Here is a 26,719-nt window from a genome sequence, read left to right as displayed (position 1 = left end):
AGGGTGGACCAGTGTGGGTCAATCACCTGTGTGAAGGGTGTTTGGGAAGTGAGGGTGAGACAGCCTATGGGGGACGCAGTATTCTCCCATTTTTTGGTCATCTACCCCATCCTGTTTTTTAGGATTTTTCGAGGTCCCAACTCCCCCACACCCACCTTTTTACATAAACACTGGGTCGAGGAAGCAGGTGACTGAGAGTAACAAGACTAACTCTCATACATCGTACTGGACATGTCCCGTTAATCCGGTCAGGCAAAGTCAGGCACTTGACTTGAGGAGATCAGAGTTTTTCAGTTGCTGGACTCACATTATGGAACAGCTTGCCCTCAAACTTAAGAAGGGCAAATTCTTTACTGACATTTAGAGCAGGTTTAAAGACCCATTTGTTAAAATAGGCTTTTCCTCTTCTCATCTTCCTGGCACATTTTACTGACAGTTATAATTTATCTGACCAATTCCTTTACTTGTACAAGCTAAATATTCCATCTGCGCCAGGATTCGATTAAGTTTGTTGTGTTGTGCAATACAAATGCATTAAAATCAAAATCACCTGATCACAATGAGCTCCCCTCACATGGATGAAAGGCAGAACCCAAAGACACACTCTGAGCAAAGTGGAACACGAGTACAAATAGGATTTCCGGGGTGAAGGCAAACATACTGGAACAGAGTGACAGACCAAGGGACGAGAGCCGCGGGTCAGAAATCCCAAGAGTTCCCTGCTGGAAGTCGCTGCCTCAGACAGGCCGCGAAAGACATGTGGAGAAGGCCAGATCCCGCAAAGGAAGACGGCATTATGCTTCAAGGATGGCATTGTGTTTGAAGGACACCAGCAACACTCCCAGGTGAAGGGCAGAGTTGGGGAGGTGAGGTCAAGCCTGTGGTACTAACCTTGACTCGTGAATTAGAATTGGAAAATCAAGTAAGAAACGCACACAGCCAGCGAGTTGGCAAGCAACCTGAGAGACCGTTGTGTGTTAAAGAAAGTTTGACGTGGCAACATTACATCGCAAGTGAAGGCTGCACGCATGTAGATGAGACATGAGGTAAGTCAGACATGTAAATTAACTTTAAAGTAAAAGACAGCTGTGGAATCAGCGATACTGAGTAACAGTGGTCCAGCCAAAGGAAGTAGCCCACTCGAAAGTCTCAGTGAAAGGTGCATTTTTTTTAACGATAAGGCGAATGAAGTGCAAAAGCAAAGTAAGCAGAATTGCCTCCTAGAGAAGGGGAGAGTGGAAGTTGAAATTTGAACTTTTAGTTGAAGTGGTCCTGCGGAGGTCTGTAAATAAAACCACGCATATTTGAAAGTCTTCAACACCCGAAAGTGGTCTGAGCGTGGCTGAGGGAGACCCGAAGGGAAATAAGCTTGAGGAATGGAGCCCCTTTGCAAGTTTTGTTGAACTTTGTGCTGAAAAGTTCTGAGCTCGACAGAAGGTCACCCATGTGAACTGTGTTTGAAGATGTCCGAGCCCGACACAGGGTGACCTATTTGAATTTTATGTTGAAACAATATTTGAAGGTCTGAAAGAAATACTATAACGTGGAAGGCCAGGTAGGCCTCGATCCACGTTTTGGAACTGTTTATTGTACTGAGAACCCGAACCAGAGTGTGTCATCCTGCCTACAAGGACTGCCTTATCCCGTGGGTTCTAGCGTAAGGAGGAGGGCTGGTTCAGCCACCTTTATTAATTTGAACACTGATTTTTCATTTGCATGCATGTCTCCTTTTTACACTTTGTGTACAAGAGATAGGGCAGGCATTAGGTTTTGTTAGCATAGGACATTTTGATTTGACAGACTTGACTAGGACTGTTATGTTTATCGTGTGATGGTCGAGACTACTCCCATCTTACTTATAGGGCAGAGTAGGAGTTTTCCAACCCCAGAAACTTTAATAAAGGTTTTCCAAATTGTACATATTGTGTCCGTCTCATATTTGTGCTACCATGCCTCCCCTACAATACACATGAGAGAACGTCACACACATAGGTGTTTACTGCCATGCACCAGAGGCACGACACCCAGGGACACCCTAACTCCAACAGCAGGGAGGCAGAGAGGGCGAGAGGGACTAGGGGGCAAAACGGTGGGGAGGGAGAGAGAGAGACAGAGAGAGAAAAAGCCTGCTGTGGGCTACACCCCAGACACTGTAGGAGACCTGACACAAAGGAACAGAGTGACAATAGCCTACTGATGGCTATATCCTAGACATGTGTACAGAAGTGAATGGGGTTTTCCATAGATCAAGACTAATCTCCTCGTTAGCTTCATTGCCCCCGCACACAGAAAAAAAGCAAGACTGGCAATTCATGATAAAGTAAAAAGTTCCATAGTGGCTAAGGCAGCAACCAAAATAGCAAAGGCGGAGACACAATATCAATGGTGTTGTTATATTTTAAACTCTGTTATTGGGATTAATAGGAAGTGGATAAGAAAATGAGACTTGGGACTGAACCAAGTCTGATTTTCTAAATGGCTGCTTTCTTACTTTAACTCTTAGTCTTGGTGAGTCAACAAAGCCCATGGGTTCCAGATTAGTTTGGTTTCACATTAAGTGGCTCCTTGCCACACCCGCCAGCCTGTGACCCATTCCGCGGTCAATAACCTGATAACAGCCCAGGATACAACATCCAAGAACCTTTCTTCTGGGGTTTGCACCTTGGCCTGCAAATAACTGGAGGGGGGTTTTGGTATTCTTCCTGGGGATCGTAAGATACACTCTGGGGGGAAGTGAACTATTTCATGGCGTCCTAGTGCTCCCAGCCCTCACCCCCCCCCCCCCCAAGAACACCTCAGCACGCTTGAGTTTCCACAAGAAGGTACAATGGAAGGATCTCACCAACCAATGTGCTGTGACCCTGGATCACAAGATCGGTCTTACGGACCACAGCCCTCCCAATCACTCAGTCAGACAATATGGAAACTTGCAGGTGAGAGTCTAACCTCTTCTGAACTTGAAATGTAGTTTATTTATCAAAGGAAGGTACTGATGCAGCCTGAAAATGTTGTGAGAACCTGGTTTGATACCACCAATGACTTAAGCAAGAACACGTGGGAAGCAGGAAAAATACATTAACGACTTGGTAATTGCAGCTGGATAGCCACCAGCCCCCTCAGTCTCTCCATCTAATATGGACCAACAAAACAGAATCGATATTTTCAGGAGAAGCGACCGAGTTGTAAATTTAGTGCTCACAGACACACTTTATTGCCTTGTTGATAAACTGAATCAGCGGTATGGAGCTTAGCAGCACCCGTCTTTATATCGTTTGTTATGATTCCCAGATGTGTTTAGCCGGTCTCTGAGTCTGATGTAACTGCTGTAAACGCCCCCAACCATTGGTACAGGTAAGGCTTTGATAACTGCGACGGTGTAGGTCAAGGATGAAACCCTTAAGAACAGAAAAAGGTAACCTGTCGAATTGCTGACTGGAAGGTATTATTATGCGCAGACTTAGCCAGAGCTAGAGAAGCCCCTCAGGTGTTCGCGAGCACAGAAACAGCCCCAGTACTGCACCAGGTTTCGATTCAGACATTCTGTGAGAATATCTCGGTTAGAGCAGTAACTAGTCGGCATCTTTAAACCAATAGCAAAATCTTTTATGTGGAAAACAAATGAAAACCTCTACTGCGTACTATGGCATCGTGAAATATCATCACCCTAAAAAAAACGGAGCAATGAACCTCAATGATGGAAGAATGCTTAGAGAGGTACAGTGAACCATCTTAGTGGCATGATGTATTGACGCCCAGATCGTGGTCTTGCCCCACAAAAGGGTAGATCTGTGATGACGTCCATGACAATCACCTGTCATGCTCCCTTAGCGACTGGTAACTGGCAACAGCCCTTTAAACATAACAAAGGAGCCCGGTGTAATGGCACGGGGTATCCCGTACTCATAACAATAAACACAATAGTCACTTCCTTTGCCAACATGCATCACTGCAAAAAATCAAATGCTACACGATTTCTGCACAAAAAGCGGTTTCATTCATTTGATGTGATCCCTTCTTGTCAGTATCCCCCTCAGTTGTTGACTTCTCTTTCTCACCCACTCTGATTTATTTTGTTGTTCATTTATAACACGCTTAATACCAACCAGTGGTTTCTAAGCCGCGTTGTCTTGCTTCCAAGACAAGCATGTTGCCCCTAAGCTATCCTTTATCGGTCATCAATTTCTACACCATTGACATCATGTACACCATATAACATTAACAATATGGTATCTTCATAATTTGTGCTAGACAAAGTATGCAAGAAGCCAGACTCCCATGTCTGTGTGTCTCTATAAAAACAGTGCAACGTGGTTCAGTCCTCTGTAGATTATGGATTTTTTCAGGAGTATTTTCTAGTCACTCAAGGTGGTTTTCAAGACAACACATGGGTTGGGATAATGGTAAAGACCATGCTCCTTAACCACCATCACTTAATAGGAAATACAATTGGTTCGCATTATATAGGAAGTAAACTAAATTATTGCAATGCCCTACTCACAAGTACCTCGGCTAAGAAGCTCTCCAAACTTAAACTCCTGCAAAACAATGCCCCGGGAGCTGCCTCGGGTCTCAAGTGCACTGACCTCATCTCACACGCAAGAAGAAACGCCCATTGGCTCCCAATCAAAGCACAAATAGAATTCAAGACCCTTACAATTGCCCACCGCTGCATTCACAAAACAAGCCCTTCCTACCTCAACGCCCGCATCCACAGAAAAACACCTACACGCACCCGACATTCTTCCCCCTCCCTATCATTACTCACCCCCAGGTTCAACAAAGAACGAGCTGGAGGATCTAGCTTCACTGTCACAACCCCTACACTCTGGAACTCACTGCCTGCACTCATCAGAGACAAACCTTCCTACCCGAACTTCAGAAAACTCCTAAGAAGCTGGCCCGCAAACAAGTACCTCTGAGGCTCTGTACAGTGACACATCTACTGCAATGAACCTACGCCTCCCGGTCTCACCTATGGCTCCTTGCACTGATTACATGATGCCTCCGCGATGTGACCGATTGTCTTGTGACTGGTGCCAGCGCGGTGATACCTTTGGGTCTTGGGCGCTCTAACAAATGCAATAAATAAATAAAATAGGCTGCATGGTAGGCGCATCCAATAACTATATTTATAAAGTCAATTAAACAAACACAGAATTAAAGTCCACTTTAGAGTCATCTTAAAGCAAGAGTTGACCTTCAAGAGAATAAATAACAGGGTTAATTGCTAAACTAGCCAAACAATGTACCCTGAGGATAACCCCCCAAAAGTCAGAAGACCCACCTCATTCACATGCGAGCAGTTACTTGCACTCACATGGCTCAATAAGCATTGCTCCTGAAGGATGTTTGCCACTCAAGTGGGCATGGACTGAGCGGGTGAGGGGTGGGGAGAGGTAGCAGAAGGGGGTAGAAATGTTTACATACATGTGGCATCAGTTTATCAGTAAATTAGTTCTGACCAGTCACTGCCTCCTCTGAAGTCTGCAGAGAACTTGCGTAATCAGCCTCAGTGGGCAGCTATTCCCTGGCACAGATGTCACAAACTCTCAACACATACCATGTTACATGTTGTGCATGCCAATGGTGTATGCACTGGTGAGAAAGAGATCAGCCCATGGCTGAGTAGTACTTGGCCGAGATGGATCTCAGTTAAGAAATTGCACTGCACTTTTATGAACAATTTGAGTTGCGTTCCATGTTTTTGAGGATATATATTGACAACAGGATGGATATTGGGTTGAATGTGAGAAAGAGCTCCGTGGATGTAGACAATTCAAACTTGGTACACATACAGACAACACAAAAGGAAACATAGCCCAACACATCTCTCTACACCCCCATCTACCACAGAAATCATAAGAGCAAAACTGTTGGTTTTCCTGGATATCAGGAGATCATGGCTACATGAAAGGATCTGTTCTTGATTAACCTTCACCAGAACCCACCTTTTCCCATGGTGGGTAAATCACTAATCCTTCTCGTGATGTTATTTAGTCATTTCTAAAATTCTTCATGTATCCTGCTTAGAATACGTTTTAAGATTCTTAAACGTGTTTTCAGAAGATGTAATTAGGATCTCAATTTACCATGATGACATTTCTGGGCAATGGAAAAGGGCGTTTTGTATGGCTCGTTTGTATTTCATTATGGTACATATGTGATAGATGCTGAATTAGTTTTGTCTGCGAAGAAGCGGGCCAAAAGGTTACCACAAAAGGTCACCACAAGCAAGAAAACACAAACGCTCATTCTAGAATTGTAAATTGCCTTTGATTGAAATGTGAGACAACATATGAGAAGGTCATGAAGGTAAATAATCATGCACAGTTCTTCAAATATGCTATGTTTTGATGTTTTTAAATCCAGAAAAGGCCACGACAAAACTAAAAAAATCAAGCAAACTGGAGGTCAAAGACTTCATTGGATTGTGCCGTGTTTAAAATTGGACTTCCAGTTGTGGAGCCTCGGTAGAATTCGTAAACATGCAGATGGTATTTTTGTTTTTCCTGAACATCTCCCAGCGTCCTTCACTGCATTAGACTTGGCCTTGTTGAGGTTTAGAGAAATCCAAATGCTACTTTGTCTTTAAGTGTGTTCCCAGGCCGCTTGCCTTCTTCTCAGACAGGTGACAGACACTTGCTTTGTTATACTTAAGCATGGAGAAATGGTGACTTCCAGGTCTGAAGGCTGGAATTCTATGACATCCTATCCCTGAAAGTAAACTGAAGATGTGGTAATGTACACATCCAAGTTATTTCGAAAGGTCTCGCTAATAGGCAGTTGAAAAAAGGCAGAGGCGCCGCTTGACATAAATAGCATTATGCAACACACAGAGACTTCCGCTCGTCTTCTGCATACGACCGCTTCAGATTACATGCCCTTCAGGAGTCCAAGTAGGTATAATCTTAACAGATTGGATTGGTGAAGTGCATATCGATTTTTGATAGGGACATCACTGAGTTTCCTAAAGTCTACTACACGTAGGGCCTTATTGCTCCGGGCCAGATAAAAACACAGTAATACCAGAATAAGCATTTTTTCCAGACCGGGGAAACACACATGTGCCTGTAGGGGCAGTGAACTCCCGGCAGGACTAACCTGCTCGGAGTTCAGGCCCTTATCGAAAAATAATTGCCAGAATCACTGGCGATACCAGTGCCGGTAATTCCGTCAATCCCACCCCATGAAGTTCTATAGGACTCCATGGAATGGGACCTTACTGGTGTCTCCGTCGCCCCTAGTATCCCGATAATACCGGGATATCGGACGGTGGACACTGTAAGGCAGTTTCGGCCGTATCCCACCGGTAATCCCAGCAAAACTGTAATGAGGGCCTATAGTCTTTTTCGGTTTCAGCTTTTTTTCGGAACGGAAACGATTGATACAGTGCAGCTGCGGAATGTGTAGTGAATCGACAATCCTAGGGTTGACAGTGGTCACTTATCTGTCTCTGAGAGAAAGACAGAATGTTTGGAGGAAATGGGCTTGCATTATTGGGGAGCAAGGCAAACATTTAATCAGGCAGGACCCCCCTTATTGGGAATAGTTCAGGGATGGTGATCTGCATTATTGAGGAGAATGTGTTGACAAGGGCCGAAGACATTACTGAGATCTTTCCCAAGGGGAAGATCTGCATTATTGAGGGCTTCCTGACATGTCATTGATTTTACTGTTTGTCTACGACTTATTTCAAGTAGAGAAATATTGGGGAGCAAAGAGAGACCTTGCCAATGGGGGGGGGCGCATAGTCTCGAGAAATGGGGTGGTATAGAACTGCATTCTTGGTGAGAAAGGTGAGTGTTGGTGTAACTGCTTTATCAGGAGGACGTCTTCTTGCAGGAAGGACTTTCTTGGGGGGTCAGGGAGGGACATGTCGTTCTTCAGAATTGCATTAGTGGGCAGAAACTGGTTACACTCTCAGTTGGCAGAAGTATATTATATATCAGATACAGGCATGTAAAGGGTAAGAACTTGAGGCGGGAGATTTCGAGAGGGGCAGCTGTGCTACTGGAATCAGGAGCCGTCACCTGCACGTGTCCGCACTGTGCGGCCGTGTCCTGTCCAACTACTCACCTAGTTCACGTCCAATGCTGGCTACGGGTTACTACTTCCTGTGTCTTGCTGGCGCAGGGTGCCACTGGCTTTTGGCGAACACAGCAATGAATGCACAGCAATATATGCCAACTAGGAAACTCCAGCGCGGAGAGAAGGGGGCAGCATTGCTCCGGATAAAAAGATAACCAGGCGAGAAAGGGTGGGCGGGGGGGGAGCTGACGAGAGGGCGCGCGGCATTGTTTGCGGCTAAGGGGGGGGGGGGCATTTCCAAAGGCGGTTGATGGGGGAGGAGGGGGCATTTCAAAGAGACGTGCCTTCATTGCTGGGTACAGGAGAGGTGAACGCATTATTGGGGTGAACGCATCATTGGGGTGAGAAGAGCAGGATGTCTGAGCGTCTCTGGCTGGGCAGACGCATGTTTCTTTGGCGGGGGAGGCACGGGCGAAGCAATCCATACATAGCGTAACCACCATGTAAATAATAATGTTAATGGCAATTACCATATCGATAATAACAGCATAGAGAGGGTTGTAAACATTACTGGGCGGCGCCAGTAAGTAAGGGTGCTTGTGTTGCACCCCCCTGGTGGCTCCGGGTACAGCATTCATGCCTCCTGTGCTGTTTAGTACATTCCTACAGACAACCCCACCGGGTGGGCACGGCGGCCAGAGAGGGTTGTGGTCTTCTCCACCTTGGACCAAGGTGTGGTATAACCTGCCACCCCGCAGCATAAAATGCAACCGTCGCACTAGGCAATAAGGGGGCGGCTCCCCACGCGTACCTGTCTGCGCTCTGCCCGAGGTCAGGTGGAGTCTGCCGGCTGCTGTCCTCCAGTCTGATCAGAGGGTAGTTGCAGCCCCCACCCTGGGGGGGGCCCCAGTCGCTGAGGTGGGGGGGCTCTGGCGCAAGGGGGGCGGGGGTTGTTTTTCAGCTTGAACTCCTCCTGCCTGCTGTGCTGTCCTCTGGCTCCTGAGACACACACCAGCCTCCAGCCCCTCCCTTCCCTGCTGACATCAGCAGCCTCCAGTGACAGGCAGCAGGAGGGAGTGCGCTGGCAGCGCTGCACGGAGGAGGAAGGGGGCGGGCTGGTAGTGCTGCCTGCCTGCAGGAAGGGAATCAGGAGCCCAGGAAGGGTTTCATGTGGCAGCATGCAGGGCTGCCGCCAAGGGGAGGCGGATAGCCGGCCTACCAGCAGGAGGGAAGGAGCTGGGGGCGGGGCAGGCGGGGCCCTGGGCAATATTAGTGACAGACTGCAAGGAGGCCTGGCAGCAGTACTGTCTGCATGACGATGTGGGGAGTAGATGCGTAGCAGTCTGAATGAGGCGGGCTGGCTGTGCCAATCTGCAGGTGCAGGCAGAGGAGAATGATATCGCTGCTTGAAGGAGGAGCCTGTAATGTTGCCTGCAGGATGAGGGGCATGGCACTGGCAACAGGGGTGCAACGAACCCTACATTTCGGCGTGTTGGGGGGCGGGCGGGGGGGAGCGAGGGGAGTAACTGGTGACGAGAGAGGGCCATTTCAGAAACTGGGCAAACTTGGATGCCCCACACCCTCTGTTTGTCTGGCGGGGTGCCCAAGTATCAAATGACAGCGGCCCAGCATTACGCATAAGAGCGCACACACGCGCAATTACACACCCCCTCATTTGCACACACTCCCTCATAGATGACATACACACTCCTTGCACACATGCATAATGAGCGAACATGCAACCCTTTACACTGCTAGTTTCAGAAAAGGCTCCCCTCGCTTCTCGTCCTAACAAAAAGGAAGTGTGGACTTAGCAACTTTCCCTCGAACGTGGAAGAATACAGGGGGGGGGGGTGGCGACGCATGGGCAGGTTTTGCTGGAGGGGGAAACTGGCACTGCTGTCTGCTGGAGTGAGGGGCTGGCAATGCCCTGTTTTTTCTTTGCAATCGGGGGCTTGTCATCCTGGATTTCCCATTGTGAATTCTGGACTACATACAATTCCAGCTGGGCAATTTAAAAAAAATCTGGACTCTACCGACACTGGCCAAGTACCCCGGCACATCGAATCAGAGACGGTTTTATGGGAGGGCAAACGGGGCTCGGATTCAGAGAAGTTAGAGCACACGCCAGGGTGTGTTATGGTGCGCTGCCAAAACTCTACACCGCCTGCCTGAATGATGTTCGTACCTACATTCGATTCTGCTAAATGCATCCTTTCTGCTCTAGGACACACAGTGGGGCAGATTCTCAAACCTGTTTTTTTGGCACAAGTGATGAAATGCGTTAACGCATCTTATCACTTGCTCCAAAAAAGGTGCCCACAAACACTTTCAGAGGCCCTTTTGCACTATCTTTGCTCATTTGCGCTAGCGAGGGGGCATTTTTGCACATTTCATTGTGCATCCCGAATTCACAAATGAGTTGCGCTTTCAAATGCACAAAACTGAAAGCTCCTCCATTGCGCCTGTTGCACCAGGCGCAGGGAAAGGCGCAATGCACAATAGGTTCATTTCGGAACATTTGATGCGTTTTCTCCGACTGCTGCTCCCCCACTTGCATTTCTATCCTTCAAATAAGGATAGAAATGCATTTTCTTTTTACTGCATTTCGGCGTGACAGTCGCTGTAACTGTGTTTGGGGTGTATTTAGAGCTTGGAGGTACAATAGAAAAATCCAGATGAAGGCCCTCATTACGACCCTGGCGGAAATCGAAAAACGATGGCGGAAATGTAATACCGCCATCGAATACCGCTCGGTGCGATTATGACCCGTCACCGTAAAGTACGATGCCATCAGCGACACCGTAGTGAACGCCAACGCTAACTGCACCAAGTACGCGCACACGCGCCATGCAAAACCGTAATTACCACCATGGCGCAACGGTACGCGAATGCTGACCCTAGCGGACATTTACTTAACGCCATCAAGCATGGCGGAAAGTACCATTCCGCCATGGTGAGAATTACGGCATCGTGAACCAACCGTAAATGGCCCAACTGAGTGCCTGTACACCACTCCCTGCCCACATTGCACAACACCTCGTAGGTGCAATGAAGTTACACAATGCAACCAGTGAAATGTACAAGTCACCCATGCATGCCAACGAACAAATGAATGTAGGGGCTCCAAGTGCCATGTGAGTGGCCATCCATATTTGGCATGGCACCATTGCCGTACTGATGCAGCACAGGCACGTGAAGGTTCAAGTACAGCAATATGAACTGAAACATGAGACAAAACAACAACAGGCCCCCATCGCTTGACACCAGTGTAAGGCAACATTCAAAGCAGTATCCTGAGGGAGACTGCACCAGCCCTGTACACTTGCCAGTAAACAAACCAACCATCAGCATAAGCATGTACCACACAAGTTGGCAGAGTGACTGAGCAGCCAGGCTCATCTCAAGAGGGGCCAATGGGAGCTGCAGGGCACAGATGGCACGAATACAGAAGCTATTCCAATGGACATGACCTCAGTCTCCCTCCAAGAAACGCACGCAAACACAGGCACCTGTGACCAGCCATTTTCTGATAATCACATCATTCCACCAATCCACCTGGCTGACCGGCATCTGTTACACAAAAGCTAATCCCCCGCCCCTGAGCATGACATCATTAAAACAGTCATAATGGCAGGCCCCATCCCTGACCTTACTGGGCTTCGTAGGCAAACGCGGCCAGTACAGTACCACGCAACTATACTCAGAAGCCGGAACCCAATGCAGATCTCCTCACAATACACCGCTCCACAAATAGGAATATGCTACATTACTTGCAAAGAATAACGCTACACGGTCGAAATCAGAATCAAATTTTAATGCACATCAAATTCACCAAGCCCATACAGCTATTAGGTCATAAACTCCAAAATATTTTTCATTACTGTGGGCTGCATCCGCAATAAATGACCAGCTTCTTCTCGTGTGACGCCCTGTTCCTTCATGGTACACAGGGGCTACATTCACGTTCAAAAAGGCAACATGGAAGCGCCGAGAACCGCAGGGCCGTCCCATTAGGTAGGCACTAGTCCAGCTGAAAGGTTGATATGTAGCTCCTAGCCACTAGTACTGCGTAAGGGCATGTGGCCCATTGGCGATCGTCCCATAAGATCGTAATGGTGCTCCACTGATTAACTCGAAGCAGCAGGTGTCGGGAGTAAAAGCCATCTGCAGGAGTGGCATACAGATGGCAGCGGCAAAAGGGGAGGAGATACCTGTCACCCAAATGAAATGAAAAAGAATAGCATGGTCATCAGAACTTCATTTGTATTACTCACTTCAATGATCACACTAAATCTACAGCCATATGCATGCTAGCCCACTCAAAAGGATTATTTCCACCCAAATATCACTTGCGAATCATAACTATATAAATCGAGGTGAAAACACTATTACAAACGAGTGTTTGTGTGCATGCGTCTGTTAAGACAGAATCCATTAGATGGGATTAGTAACGTGCATAGACACAAGTGTTTGAAGGCGCGCCGAGACAGGGAGGGTTCAACAAGGGCAGATAGACGATGGTCCCACTATGGCAGCTCTGCATCACATAGCGCAGGGGAAGGGGATAGATTCCGAAAAGCCATGTACATGGCAAACTCTCAATTAAATCATCTGTCCATGCATCCATACATCATTCCCTCATCCCGGTATGAAAACGCCTGATTATTTACTCACATCACATTTGAAATTTCCATTGAGTCTGTGCGTAATGCAGTCTGCAAAATCCATTGTGCTCCAGCCCGGAATTCTAGTGTTGTGAAGTAACATGTATTTGGGAACGTCCTGCCTTATCGTCCACTACGCTATTGCGCATCCCATACTATTCATATCAATCATTGCATTCTCGCCATGGCCCCTGTCCCAAGGACATTAAACAATAGAACGTTATATTTGCAGTCAGACCTGTGGGCGTCTCCTCGCCGCTAGCTGAAAACCGAAAGCGCTGTCCTTCGAATTCCTCATTTGCAACATCACGTCGATAAGGCATCTGTGACCGCTTGAAATCACAAATTCATCCATGTAGTGCGGCAGTGTGTGAAAATGGCAACTGGCCTCACTCACAAATGGGACGCCCCGCCCGTCGGTGAACCTCGGTACAGTGCTGCATGAGGGTCCACCGTTAATCGAGTACTACATTCCACTGACCCTTCACAAATTTGTTCGCGACTGCAAAGATAGTATGTGAAACAATGGGACCATAGCAGAATGAACATATAAGCCAATATTTCACTGCCATCGGGATTAAATACATGATTGTAATAGCAAGATGCCATGCGTCACATTGCAGCGTTGTGTGCGGGACGTGCTCGCCCAAAGGGGATTGCAGCTGGCACAGGTGGAATGAATCACCACAGGTGGAGGCTATACAGCCTGAAAACACATAAATTGCACACCCAACCCCCTCCCACAACCACACCCACTCCAAAATGCTACCGGCAGGACTAGCGATGTTGGCCCTGGGGGACCTGATAGCACTTCAAGTACTACAACTTCAAGAAGAAGACGAACACCAACTACTACAACAACCGGCCGCACAGAGGAGACGCAGGAGGAGGAGGAGGGCAAGGCAGGGCCAGCAAGGGCCACCAGCACAGCCACTACCACCACGCAGGCAGCCCGCAATCCCACGCCTCCGAGCTCATCCGTTCAACCTCACTGCTGAGCAGATCCACACCCTCTACCGTTTGGACGGGGACACCATAACCGCCATTGTGAACATGACACACGCTGACCTTGTCAGCATGATAGATAGCCCAACCGCCATCCCACCCCTACTGAAGGTGGTGTCTGTACTCCACTTCCTGGCCACAGGCACCTACCAGCACACAGTCGGACAGTTGCATGGCATTTCACAGCCACTGTTGTCACGGACACTATCGCAAGTGCTCGATGCCCTCCTGAAGCACGCAGACGACTACATCTCTTTACCACGCTCGGAGCAGGAGATTACAAACACAAAAGTGGGATTCCATGCACTGGCCGGCATACCGGGTTGCATTGGTGCCATCGACTGCACCCATGTGGAATTGGTTGTCCCACATGCCATGGAGGCCCAGTACCGCAACCGGAAACAATATCATTCTCTTAATGTACAGATGGTGTGTGACTCCAACAGGATCTTTACACATTGTTGTGCCCGATTTCCTGGATCAACCCATGATTCTATGGTCTTGAGGAACTCTACAATACCACGCTACATGGAGCGACACGCAGGGAACAGATCCTGGCTACTCGGTGAGTCTCATTTCATGCATGATAATGTGGGGTATGTGATGCGGCAATGACCTGGCAGGAAGGGGGGGGGGGTGCGTACGTAGCAATGTCATTCCACAAACATCCTTTATTGTCCACATACAGGTGATGCCGGGTATCCACTGAAGAGATGGCTCCTTACACCACTCCGGAACCCACAGAACCAGCATGAGGAGGACTACAACCATGCCCACTCACGTACCCGTGTAGTCATTGAACAGGCATTCGGCCTACTGAAGGCTCGTTTCCGCTGCCTCAGCAGGTCTGGCGGGGCACTCCTGTACCGCCATGAGAAGGTTGCAAAGATGGTCATGGCATGTGTCATGCTACACAACATGTGCGTACGTAGAAATGTGCCCATGCCCCCTGACGCAGAACTGCAAGCACCTGAAGATGGTCATGATGAGGGTGGGGATGTGGCAGCACCTCAAGGAGTCCGCGAGGCACAGGAGGCCCGTGAAATTCATCAGAATATCATTGATTCATGCTTCTAGCACTCACGCCTGGTGGCTGATACATGGACACGGGACTTGTGGCACTGTGTGTGTCTGGAACATGCACAATGTGGACTGTACGCCAATAAAGGCCTCGTACACAAAGATCAATGTCCACACATCTCATTGGATGATTATGTAATGTTTATAGCATATGTGAAATTATATTACACACCCCATCGACCCGGCACCCAAGAAAGCCCAACACCCCCCTCCACCCTCCTACCTCCCCCCTGAACACCAGTGTCCAAAGATGCTCATTGTCAGTGGGCAGACGCTATTGCAAGCCCCCTCTCCGGGTATCAGGGGCACCCCTGCCTGTGGAGCGCAGGTTCCTCCCAGATCTACGTTGGGGGCTGCCCTGGACGGAACTTGCAACGGATGATGTCTCTGCCTGCTCACGTCCATGCATGTCCCTAAGGGTTTGTGAGAGCTCAGTGAGCACACGGCGCACAGCGGCAAGTTCACCACATACGTCTTTGGACGTCGCATGCAGTTCCCCCCTCAGGCTCTCGGTGCTTCTCTCCATTTGTACCCTTAGTGTCTCTGTACTTCTCTCCATTTGTGCCCTGAGTGTCTCAGTAGATGTTTCTATGACTGCCTTAGTACCCCCACATTCATCAGCATGCTCCTTGAGGAGCGTGGCCAGTTGCTGCTGTTGCACGATCACCTGGTCGAGGGACTGTTGCCTCTGCTGGGCCATGGCCATTTGCGGTGGTGTCACAGAGGGGCTGATCACCTCATGTTGCCTTGCCACAGGGCTTGTGGGGGATGGCCAGTCGTCGTCTTGTGGGTGCCCCTGCGTGGTATCCTCATGGTGTACGGGATGAAACAAACAGGGGGATTGAGACAGGTCATGGATGGGTCCTACATCGACAGCACCGTTTTCTGTGTCGGAGCATGCTGCCATTAATGCAGTGTCACCTATGGTGCTGCTGCCACCAGAAGCAGTGCCTTCTGTGGCATCCATTGGGGGGACCTGTGGTGCTGCTGTTGTGGGCATGCTGGCTGCTGGGGTGCCTGTTGAAGTCCCCTCCTGTGTGCTGCCACTTGATTTGTGCTGCTGCCGTGTCTTGATCCGTGCAGCTGAGGTGGAGGGTCTTTGGCCGTTGGTCTTGGCCCTCTTTGCAGGTGTGCTGGTAGGGGTGTCCTGGAGCTCGTCGTTTGAATCGGACCCTGTGGTGGAGTAAAGGAGGGCGAGCGTTATTTATGGGTCTGTGGAAATTGGAATGGCAATGTATCACATGCATTGGGGTGGTACCTGAGGGTGATTTGGGTCAGGCCCTTGGAGGTGGTTTCATTTTTGTGTGGATTGAGGATGCAGTTGTTTTGCAGCCTGCAGTTAGGGTGTGCATGCTGCACGTGTAGAGGGTGTTTTTAGGATTTTTAATTATTTATGTATTTAATGTGAGTTTTAAAGTGCGCTATCAGGCCAATGTATGTGGACGTTCTCCTGGACATGTGTTTCTGTTGCACTATGTGGACACATGGTACTTCACATGATTGGACATTGTGGATTTAGCATTGTTTTATTTGGCCCGCCTACCTGATTCTTCGGATGTCTGCACTCCTTTCTCCATCCCTCCGACTCCCTCTATACTCTCCATTCCAATGGTGGAGGCACAGATTTCTTCCCAGGGGGTCAACTTGATGGGTGATTCCGATCCTCCCCCGGTAGCTGTGGCAATGTTACGGTTGGCTGATAGTATGCTCCGTACGCGTATCCGCAAGTCGTCCCATCGCTTTCTGCATTGCTGTGGGTTGTGGGGTGCGGTCCCCACCGCACTTACCCGCTGTGCCACCAGGGCCCATATGGCCTTCTTGTTCGCAAGTGCCGTCCTGGTCATTTGCGTCGAGAAGACGACGGCAGCATTCTCCTGGAGGGTCTCTGTGAGCACGGTGAGTTCCTCATGGGAGAAGTGGACCTGCCGCTTGCGGTCGCACGCTTTTTTAGCAACTTTTCCCATTTTGATTGTTTTAACTAGGGTGGCTTACGGGTTGGGATGTGTCTCTGGGTCAGGTTTATAATGGTTGTGTTGGGATTCTGATTTTGTAGGTGTACGGCGTGCTGTTTCCCATTCCGGCCCCATGTTTTTACTTCCGTTTCCGTATATTTACGGTCACCGTATTTTGCGATTACCGCTCATTACGGTGACCGCTATGATGGGTGGCGGAATTGCACCTAGGGCGCCGTACGACGGCGGTGAGGGGCGTTTTGGGGACATTTCCGCCATCGCGGACTTTGCACTTCCGCCATGGCGTGATGCTCGTGCCCGATGGGTCGGAATTAGCCGCACTTTACTCCATCGTGCAATGGCGGAAACGCTATTTACGCTATGGCGGTCAGGTCAGTTACTTTCCGCCAGGGTCGTAATGAGGGCCGAAATCTTTTAAGCTCACACCAGTGGATATTCTGGTACTTGTATACTTTCCTTGATGGTGGTGAACACCGTGACGTTAGAATCACTCTCCTTTTGCATAACCTGTTTCTATAAAGACTTTTCTTTTTAACTCAACTTTATTTATGGATGTTCCAAGTTACAGAACAAAGAAAGCCAAACATAAAGCACTAAACTTATAAAGAAAGTAAAATGAAGTGGAGAATCTACGAAAAGAAGAAATTAGGAAGTGGATGGAGGGACAAGGTAGGTCCGTAAACTCTATGAGATGGCAAGACCCTATGCATATTAGGCAGGTACAGTCCCATGATCCAAGAGGGCCATGTTGGGCAGAAGCAAGCTCGGTGTCAAAAGCGTTGGGAGTGCCTCAGGAAATTGGCTAGCCGCAGTATTCCTGTCTCCCATAGCCCCACGTGACCTGACTCCTTCCCCCATCCCGCTCAGGTGCCAGGCACTGCAGGACATGAGAAGGAGCAACTAGAATGTCAACAGATGGGGTAAGGTGTTTGGTTTAGGTGGAGCATCTAGTGTGTCCCTGCAATATGTCACCCAGGGGAGCCAGGTTCTGGAGACTCTGGGCAGGAAGTCGTTTAGGGTGGCAGTGATCTTTCCCATTGCTCCGGGTCTCCCAAATCTTGAGCCACCACATGTTGAGGATGGGTCTTCCAAGGGATTTCCAAGATTGAGCGAGGGTCAAGCGGGCTGCGGCCAACAGCTGAGTGATCAAAAACACTGCATCTCCGGCCAGGCCATTCTCTCCCCCCTGTGGTTGGTATCCCTTAGAACTAGACTTATCAGATTTAGATGGAGTATATGCCTAGTGATGCCCCATATCCCGCATAGGATCTCCTAGTTGAAATGAGAATGGGAGCAGGATCACCACATATGCTCCAGTGTGGCAATCTGGCCAAACCCCCCCCCCCCACCAAAGAAGCGAATACCCCGGAGAAAGCTTATGAAGCCAGTGAGGGGGAAGCTGCCATCATGGCATGCCCTTATAGGAGTTTTCTTTGATGAGGGTGGACTTGGAGCTTTTTTGTGCCCTCGACCGAACCCGAGACTAGGATTCAAGGGGCATTTCCATTTGGAGGCCTCTTTCCCAGGCTAGCATGTTGGCATTTTTCCCTCATGGTCGTATCTGCCCAGCAGCTTCTAGATCCTGGATTTCTTGTTTTTATCCGGCATGTCACTGATGAGTAGCTCTTGGGCAGTGGAATCCCGAGTGCCTGCTTGGCACACCTCCCTGGCTGTAATCTAATGTCTCAGCTGGCAATAACTGAGCCGCTCAGATTCGGGTATGGAACACTTTGCTTTAAAGTCTTCATAGTAGAAGGGGATGCCCTGATTGTAGCGGTCCTGCGGGAGACCCGGCCTCCACCAAAACCATCTGGGTTCCTCAGGACCTAAGGGAGAGGGTCCAATCTTGGCTTCACCCCCCAGAGCCTGTGTGGCATGTCCATTAGAACAGAGACACCTGAGTCAAGACCAGAAGGGGAGAACCCCACGCTCGGGACCCAGAGGGAGGCGAGTACGGGACTGCTTAAGGTGGGGCCACCCCAACTGTGTAGAGTCCCCCAACCCCAATTTCCCCAGTTGTGCCAATTGGGCCGCTAGGAGGTTACACCATTTGTTAGGGCCCCCAATGCCGCAGAGATAAGAGGACTTTCCTGGAGACTCTGGGATGCTTAACGCCCCCCAAATGTAGTTGAACATGCTAGTTTTGATCCCAGTGAGGGAAGATTTACCCATCTGGATTGGAAGGTGCTGAAAGAATAGAGGAGTCTCGGGAGGATATTCATCTTATCAAATGGATTTGGGGCAACCAGGATATTTCCAAGGGAAATGATTGGCCGAGGTGTACAGCAAGAGATTTTCAGAGGGGCGATATGTTACGTTTGTAGAGATCTCTACTCCGTGGGGTGACATACACCCCCAGGTAATCTAGGGATGTGTGCGACCAGTTCAGGGGAAACGCGGCTTCCAAATGATGGATCGTATCTGCCTCCTCAGCAATAAGAAGCTCAAAAGACTTGTTAAAGTTTATTGTATAGTCAGAAACTGGCCAAAAGCCTTGAGTTCCCGAATTGCACAGGGAAGGGATTCATTTGGCTGAGCAACATGAGCACATTGTCAATATATATGGCTATTTTCTGGGGAGAAGGGCCTACCGTGATTCCCTGTATTTGAGTGTATGCTCTGTTGCGTGCTATGGGTGAATAAGAGGTGAGAGCCGGCAACCCAGGCGTGTGCCTCTCTTTAGATATATCGGATAGGTAGTGTGGTCATTTATGTCTCGGCCAAGGAGGCTGTGATGAAAGACCAGAAGTTGGGCCCAAACCCGAGGTCAGTAGGGATTTCTTCAAGAAGCCCCAATCTAGCCGATAGAATGCTTTGTTTGCGTCGAGTGCCACAAGCAAGAATTTTTGTTTTTTAAGTTTGCACAACTTGATTATGTTCAACGCTCCCCGGATGCTATCATGTGTGGACCGGTTGACCACGAATATGGATTGATCATGATGTATGAGAGGGAAGGACACGTGAGAGTCTGGTGGCTAGAATCTTCCCGAAAATGTTGGCGTCGATATTCAGCAGAGCCATAGGGTGATGTGAGTCACAGCTTGAGTCTGGCTTACATGGCTTGAGAAGTTGGATCGTTAGAGACTATGCCATTGTTTGGGAGACTGCGCTAAAGTTAAGAAGGAGTTGGAAGAGGTTGGCTTTAAGAGTAGACAGCCGGCTCTTGAAGAGCTTCTAGAAGCGGACTGCCAAACCATCTGGGCAGGAGTATTTGTTGGGGGAAAGTGATGCAAGAGCCTCCTCAACTTCCTCTTTGGTGATGGGTAGGTCCAGGGTGGTCTGATTGGGATGGGGTAGGAAGGGGAGAGCAGCTCAATGTAGGTGTTCTGTGCAGCATCATCCCGGTAAGAATCGGTCATGAGTTGGGAGAAAAAGTGGTACTCAACCTTGCACTTCTACGCCTCACCATACTACAGCACCCCAGAGGCGTCCAAAAGCCTAGAGGTCCTGTTTCTAGTCCTGAGGCCTTTACCTTTGGTGGCTATTAATCTATTGGCCTTTTTACTTAAGGTGTAATACTTCTGCTTAGTTGCCAAGATCACCTGTGTGGTGCGGTCAGTTAGGTGAGCATCCAGCTTCGCCCATGCCTTGCATAGGTTTCTAAGAGCTTTCAAGGAGTTGGTTGTCTTGTGTACCCTTTCAAAGCTCTTGATCTCCTCTTCCAGGTGGCGTCTGGCAGTTTTCCTGGTTCTGACGAAGACCAAGGATCGAGCAATGAGTTTGCCCATAAGGACCGCTTTAAAAGCATCCCATAAGGTGTTCCAGGACCTGCCGGGAGGGGTGTTAGACTCAAAGTATTGATCTGTGGGTGAGCCCACGTCAGTCCGAATGGAGTGATCACAAAGAAGGGCATCATTCAATTGCCAGAGAGACCTTGGAATGGGTGTTAGCCGGTGAACCAGGAGGCACTCACTGGTGAGCGATCCCTTAAACGCCGGATCCCAATGTCAACCTTTACAAGAAAGGAGACTAGTGCTAGATATACGAGGAGCATGTCGAGGCACGAAAGAAACCTGTGGACGGGAGGAAAGAAGGAGTAGTTACGCTGCCTGGGATGAAGACTCGCCAGGAATCCACAAGATTTGCATCAGGAAATAGATGAAGAAGTGCGTGGGCATTACAAGTGTCTGACTGGGTCGGTGGCGAAGATTTGTCCAGGGATGGATTCAGTGTGACACTGAAATCCCCTGTCACAGCTAGATGGCCCTCAGCGAACTCCGCAAGGAGGGTGCTGAGTGCTTTGAAGAAGGAGTCTTGGGCCTCATTTGAGGAATAGATGGAGGTTGATCAGATGCCCTGCCAAACTGCCTTTGAGGAAGAGGAAGCATCCCTCTGGGTCCCTCCGGGCCGAGTGTTTTGCAAAGGGAAGCGCTTTGGAGATGAGGATTGCGAACCCCTCCTTTTGGAGCTATGAAATGCAAAAAATGGTTGGGGGCGAGAGATGCCTAAGCTGGGGTTCGCGTCTTTTCACAGGAGATGTGTCTTCTTGCTAAGTGGGGAGCAGCCGAAGGATCCATTTTCTGTTCCTGCAGGACTTGATGCCCTTGACGATAAGGGTGGTGATTGGAGTGGAGAATGGGGGCTCTAGGGGAGTTGAGTGTCCTCGTCCAGCCATTGGGGAGCGTGTAGGTGCTGTGGGCAAGAAGGAATGAGTTACTTATCTGTAACTCCTGTTCTCCAGCATTGGTATCTTTCAAAGCTTCACATGCTGTTTGAATATTCCCTGTCATCAGGCTGGGACTCCTCAGTAACAGAGTAGTTCATTTTTAAAACTGAAACTGCAGTCACTTTATTGCTCTAGTATAGTCATTTTATGGTCGTATTTCCCACAGCCAAGAGAAAGTGCTCCCTTAGCTCCACCCCAGCGGGCCTTCAGATTTAGCATAGTGCACGTAAAATGGAATTATGAGCCAAGAAGCGGGATAGGCAGGAGGGTCACATTGGAATCTATGAAATATACCAATGCTGAAGAACGGGAGTTACAGGTAAGTAACTTATTATTTCTCCAGCATTGGATCTTTAATCGATTCACATGCTGTATGAACAGTTTGCAAAGCAGTACCACATAACCATAATGGACAGATGCAAGCTCCTTCCAGAAACACATACTACAGGATACACACCCCTTACGCAAACAGGTTATGCTAAAACCCCCGGGGAATGCCTGTCAACACAGTAAAACCTTGTAACGGTGTGCACCGACTTCCAGGTCGGGACCCTGCAAATGTCTGGGGGTGAATCACAGAGAGGAACACCATCCCCAGGCACCAGGTCGTCAAATTCATCCGTGGAGTGGTGTGCATGGAGACATCCACCTGGGACAGTCTCAGATTCCGTGTCAGTAAGGTTGTGCACCAAGGCTTGTTTTAAACTCAGCAAATGCTATTCCAGTGATGCCCTGCTTCCTCTTAGAGTGCCGTGCTTTGAATCTCTGTCACTTTGTGCCTTGAATAAAATTAGAACTTTTCATATTTGTTGCGACAGACCCAAGGTCGCTGTGGACTCTACCCTAGCAACCTCATTAACATTGGTTCTTGAAAATGCCAGATCAGCTATTAAGAATGCTTTTCCCATTAATGACCTTATTCATACTATTAATCCAGATATAAGGGAGTCCTGGTTCACTTCTATTTGTATGGCATCTTTCAGCTTCTGGCACCAGACGATTATCAGATTAAGTGGCTTAATAGGGAGCATCAACAAGGAGGCAGAGGTGCTATTTTGGCCAAAACCAGCCTTGGATTGCAGAAATGTCACACTTTGAACTGGGACACTACATCCCAGATATTGGCCTGTACCTGCTATCTGATCCCTAATCCTTCCTGTCAACTGATCTTATCTTATAGACCCCCAGGACCAGCCAGCCCCTTCTTAGATACTCTGGATGCTTACCTGGGCACAGTGGCAATCTGCCATTCCAAGTTGTTCATTCTAGGGGATCTAAATATATGGTGTAATGAGCCCGAAGAAGCCGATTGCAGACATTGAAATGATGTTCTTCAATCACATGATCTCCAAATTCTATCTAGTCTACCGACACACACTGGCGGACCCTATATTGTCCAGAGGCCTAAGCTTATGCCATCATGAAAATGTGCCAGGTAGCTGGCCAGACCACTCTGTGGTATGTTTCACCATGGCCACTAACCATCTATCATGCAGAAAGAATCTGAAAGTAAACTCAGAACTGCGTTGTCGCAAAAAGGATCTTGATAGAATTACTGGGTAATCTAACAGCAATACAATCTCATTACTTTTGCAGCCTTACGTGATCATTTGATGTTACAGCTGCAAGACAATTGCGATAATACGGCCGCTTTAAAAAAGGTTAAGATAGCACTTAAGAAAAACAACCAATGGTACAATGATAAACTGAAAACCCTTAAGGGATTCTATCGAAAAACGGAAAAAAATGGCTTAAGACTAGAGGTACTATATATATAACAACAAGGACCGTTTTGGGATTGCCTACTGTGGGTTGCCCAATTCAGTAGTCACACTTCGGAAACACACAGTTTCTTTGTTAAAAAAGATGATTCGAGTGAGCACGTGTGGTAAGGGGTAGTTAGACCACATTCATCAGGGCTTGAATTGTGGGCATGTAGGTGAGTGACCTCTTCGTTACTATGCAGCGTTGTCTGCATTAATACGAGTCCTCTACCCTATCCATGTAGACAGTCGTTTTTGCACGGAGGGGTAAGGCGGCCTGTGACCTGCTGCTCGTGTCTGGTGGGTCTGGCGGGCCGCGCGTAACAAAGAGGGCACTCACCTACATGCCCACAATGCAAGCTCTGATGAATGTGGTCTAACTACCCCTTACCACAGAAACCGGTCGGCTATGAAATGACCTGACCTAGAGGACAATAAGATCACCCAGAGTCAGTGCATTTGGACTATGGATCCCCAAACCAACTAACCCCGAGGGTCCCACCTTTACGTATGAATCGAGACAGAAAGACTCACCGAAGAATATCCTTTGTTCTTCTTTTTTAACACTTCTGCACCTGCCTGACAGAGAAAACCCATTAAAGATTCCAGTTCTTTTCATCTAGAAAGCAGCAGACACATGGCCCACTCTTTATGTGGCCCAACATGTGTTTTTTAGCACGACACAGTGCACTCACAAATGCTTGAAAGCCAAGCTAGAGACACGTGCTTACTCGAATCACCTTTTTAACAAAGAAACTGTGTTTTCCGAAGTGTGACTCCTTAAGACTAGAGGTACCACTGACTACTAAGGTTAAGCTCACCTTGAAGACCTACAAGGAAGAACATCTGTTAGCTAAATCATTATGCCTTCAAAACAGATTAACCTTGCAGATAATAGACCCAAAGCCTTGTTTAAGGCTATTAGAACGGTTACTAGTCCTACCTGCACACATTCCACATGCCAGCATTCCAGCAACTCCAAAAGATGGTTAATGACTTCAATATTTTCTTTTCGGAAAGAAATTGACCTGATCAGGACTAACATAGATGCGCAAGCGGTGGTCCCTCATTCTGAAGTGATTACTGAGAGTGCGCATTCTGACAATCAAATGACTGTGCCTAAATTTGCTTTTTCATAAATTGCTACAGAAAGCATTGTCCATTTGATAAGCAACCTTAATCCCACTAATCACAGTTATGATCATGTCACTGTGTACTTGGCTAAACAGCACGCACACGCTCTTAGCAGGACCATTCAGGCCTTGGAGAATGCCTCGCTAACTCAAGGCTGTTTGCTCCCGAGAATTAAAGAAATCCTATCTTGCTCCTCTTTTAAAAAAGCCAACATTGGACCATAAAACATTGTCTAATTACTGCACTATTGCTGGCCTCCTACGGCCTGCCAAAACTTTATAAACAATTGTGACCATACATCTACAGGATTTCATTGAAGAATCGAACATCTTAGATTCATATCAGTCAGGATTTAGACCAGGTCGAGACTAATTGCCATCTGGCATGATCTTCTCGAGACTGCCGACAATGGTGACATCAGCATACTGATCATGCTAGATTTATCGGCAGCCTTCGACACAGTTAATTTTGGCATTCTCAAATCAAGACGATCATCACTCGCACTGTATCCGAAGAAGCACTCAAATGGTTCACCTAATTTCTGACCGATCGTTCTCAGCAGGTTAAGGCAGGTTGCTACCTGTCTGATTCGTTGCTGGTAAGCTGTGGAGTGCCTCAGGGTTCTTCTTTGTCTCTGCTATTGTTTAATATACATATCGACCCACTGGCCAATTTGACCTATGTTATCATTCATATGCGGACCATACGCAGATTTATGTCCGGTTAAAGCAACCACTGGAGGCCGTAGAGCGAGTCTTAAAATGCACAGACAAAATTCAAACTTGGATGCTGCTAAGCTCCAATTGAATCCTTCAAAAACTGAGATTATTGTTTTTGGTCCAAAAAAGAAATTAGCAAATGTGCGACACGCTGTTCCCTGTCCAACATGATTTGGAACTTAAACCAAATACCCTTGGACAGTCAAAAATGTGGTCTGAATCTGGCAGTCCAACATGAGTTGTAATTTACAAGTTAATCAGATCATCAAGTCTCTTTATTTCCGACAAAAATTCCTCAATCCTTTACTTCCTCTAATTTCTGAGAAGGATCATCCAACTGTAGTGGGAACTCTCACAAACTCTAAATTAGACTACTGCAATGCCCTCCTGATGGGCATACCAAAATATCTGCTTCAGCGGTTTCAGGTTGCCCAGAATTCTGCAGCGCAGTTGATTTTCATGCTACCCAGGAAAACAGCTATTTCGGTGTTCTGGTTTTCAAATGTAACCACGGCCTCGACCCAATCTATCTATCATCTACGATTGTACCTCACCGTCCGACCCGCACTTTGCCATGTTATGTTATGTTATCCTATGTTATGTTATGTTATTGAGATTTATAGAGTGCACGCTCACCCATAGGTATCATGGCACTAGGAGAGAGGTGAAGAAGGAAAAGAGCCAGCAGGGTCTAGGAGCTTAATTAAAACAGTAACTTTTTCAAGTTGCGCCGGAAAGTAAGATGGTTGATAGTTTCGCGGAAGGATAGAGGCAGATTATTCCATTCCTTAGCCGCCGCTACCGAGAACGCACAGCCACCTTTACAAGCAAATCTAAAGCGGGGTACCAACAGTCAACAAGTCCCTTGAGAGCAGAGGGCACGAATGGGTTGATAGCGAGTAAATTTAGCCTGCAGATATTCGGCTTCAACGCCTTAGAAGGCCCTGTGCACCATGCACATTGACTTAAACACAATTCGCCTGGCGACTGGCAGCCAGTGCAGCTGGCGCAACAGAGGGGTCATGTGGGCACCAAAAGGGGGGTGGAGAATGGATCTGGCCGCAGCGTTCTGCAGAAGCTGAAGCCTTCCTGTCAGGTGGGTGGGTTGCGCCAAATTGCAATAATCCAGCACACTCAGTACCAGAGCCGCGACTACAGGAGCCTGGTTGATAGCCGGGAGGAATGGAAGAACCTTACGTAGGATCCTAAGCTTAAAATGGCCGGATTTACATAGCACTGACCTGTTCGTCCATAGTCAGTGTGGCTGAGATCCACATGCCAAGGTTGCGTACTGATGATACCGGTAAAGGAAGGGGACCGAGGGAGGGAGGCCAAAACTCAGTAGTCCAGAAGGATTGTGGATTGGAAGAGCCTACAACGAGAACCTTGGTTTTACTACCGTTAAGTGTCAACCAGTTTTGTGACATCCATATGCCTAATTCCTCAAGGCAACACTTAATGCGAGATGCCGTTTTGGTTTTAGTTAGGTCAAGGCGGACCAAAATCTGGGTATCATCCACGTAGGAATAAAAGCAGAACCCATGAGAGGCGATGAGGAACAAGAGATACCGTATATAGATATTAAATAGGATAGGGCATAAAGCTGATCCCTGAAAGACGACACATGATAGGTGAACTGGGACAGAGCGGAAAGGGGGGAGAGACACAGACTGTGAACGATCTG

At 48.1% G+C, this 26,719-nt stretch overlaps 1 protein-coding gene across 1 annotated transcript in view; it reads right to left on the bottom strand.

The window, feature by feature from the left end:
- Window positions 1–9,118, bottom strand: part of CSDC2 (cold shock domain containing C2) — a 252,489-nt gene extending 243,371 nt beyond the window's left edge. Inside the window, exon 1 of the mRNA XM_069652765.1 lies at window positions 8,840–9,118. The gene's annotated coding sequence lies outside the window, so the exon portion shown is untranslated. The remainder of the gene's footprint in view (window positions 1–8,839) is intronic.
- Window positions 9,119–26,719: the final 17,601 nt, after the last annotated feature.

Source organism: Ambystoma mexicanum, chromosome 3p, assembly GCF_040938575.1.
Source record: "Ambystoma mexicanum isolate Mex_15411 chromosome 3p, UKY_AmexF1_1, whole genome shotgun sequence".
Lineage (NCBI taxonomy): Eukaryota > Metazoa > Chordata > Amphibia > Caudata > Ambystomatidae > Ambystoma > Ambystoma mexicanum.
The sequence above is the reverse complement of the archived record's forward strand: the minus strand, read 5'-3'. Positions and strand labels throughout refer to the sequence as shown.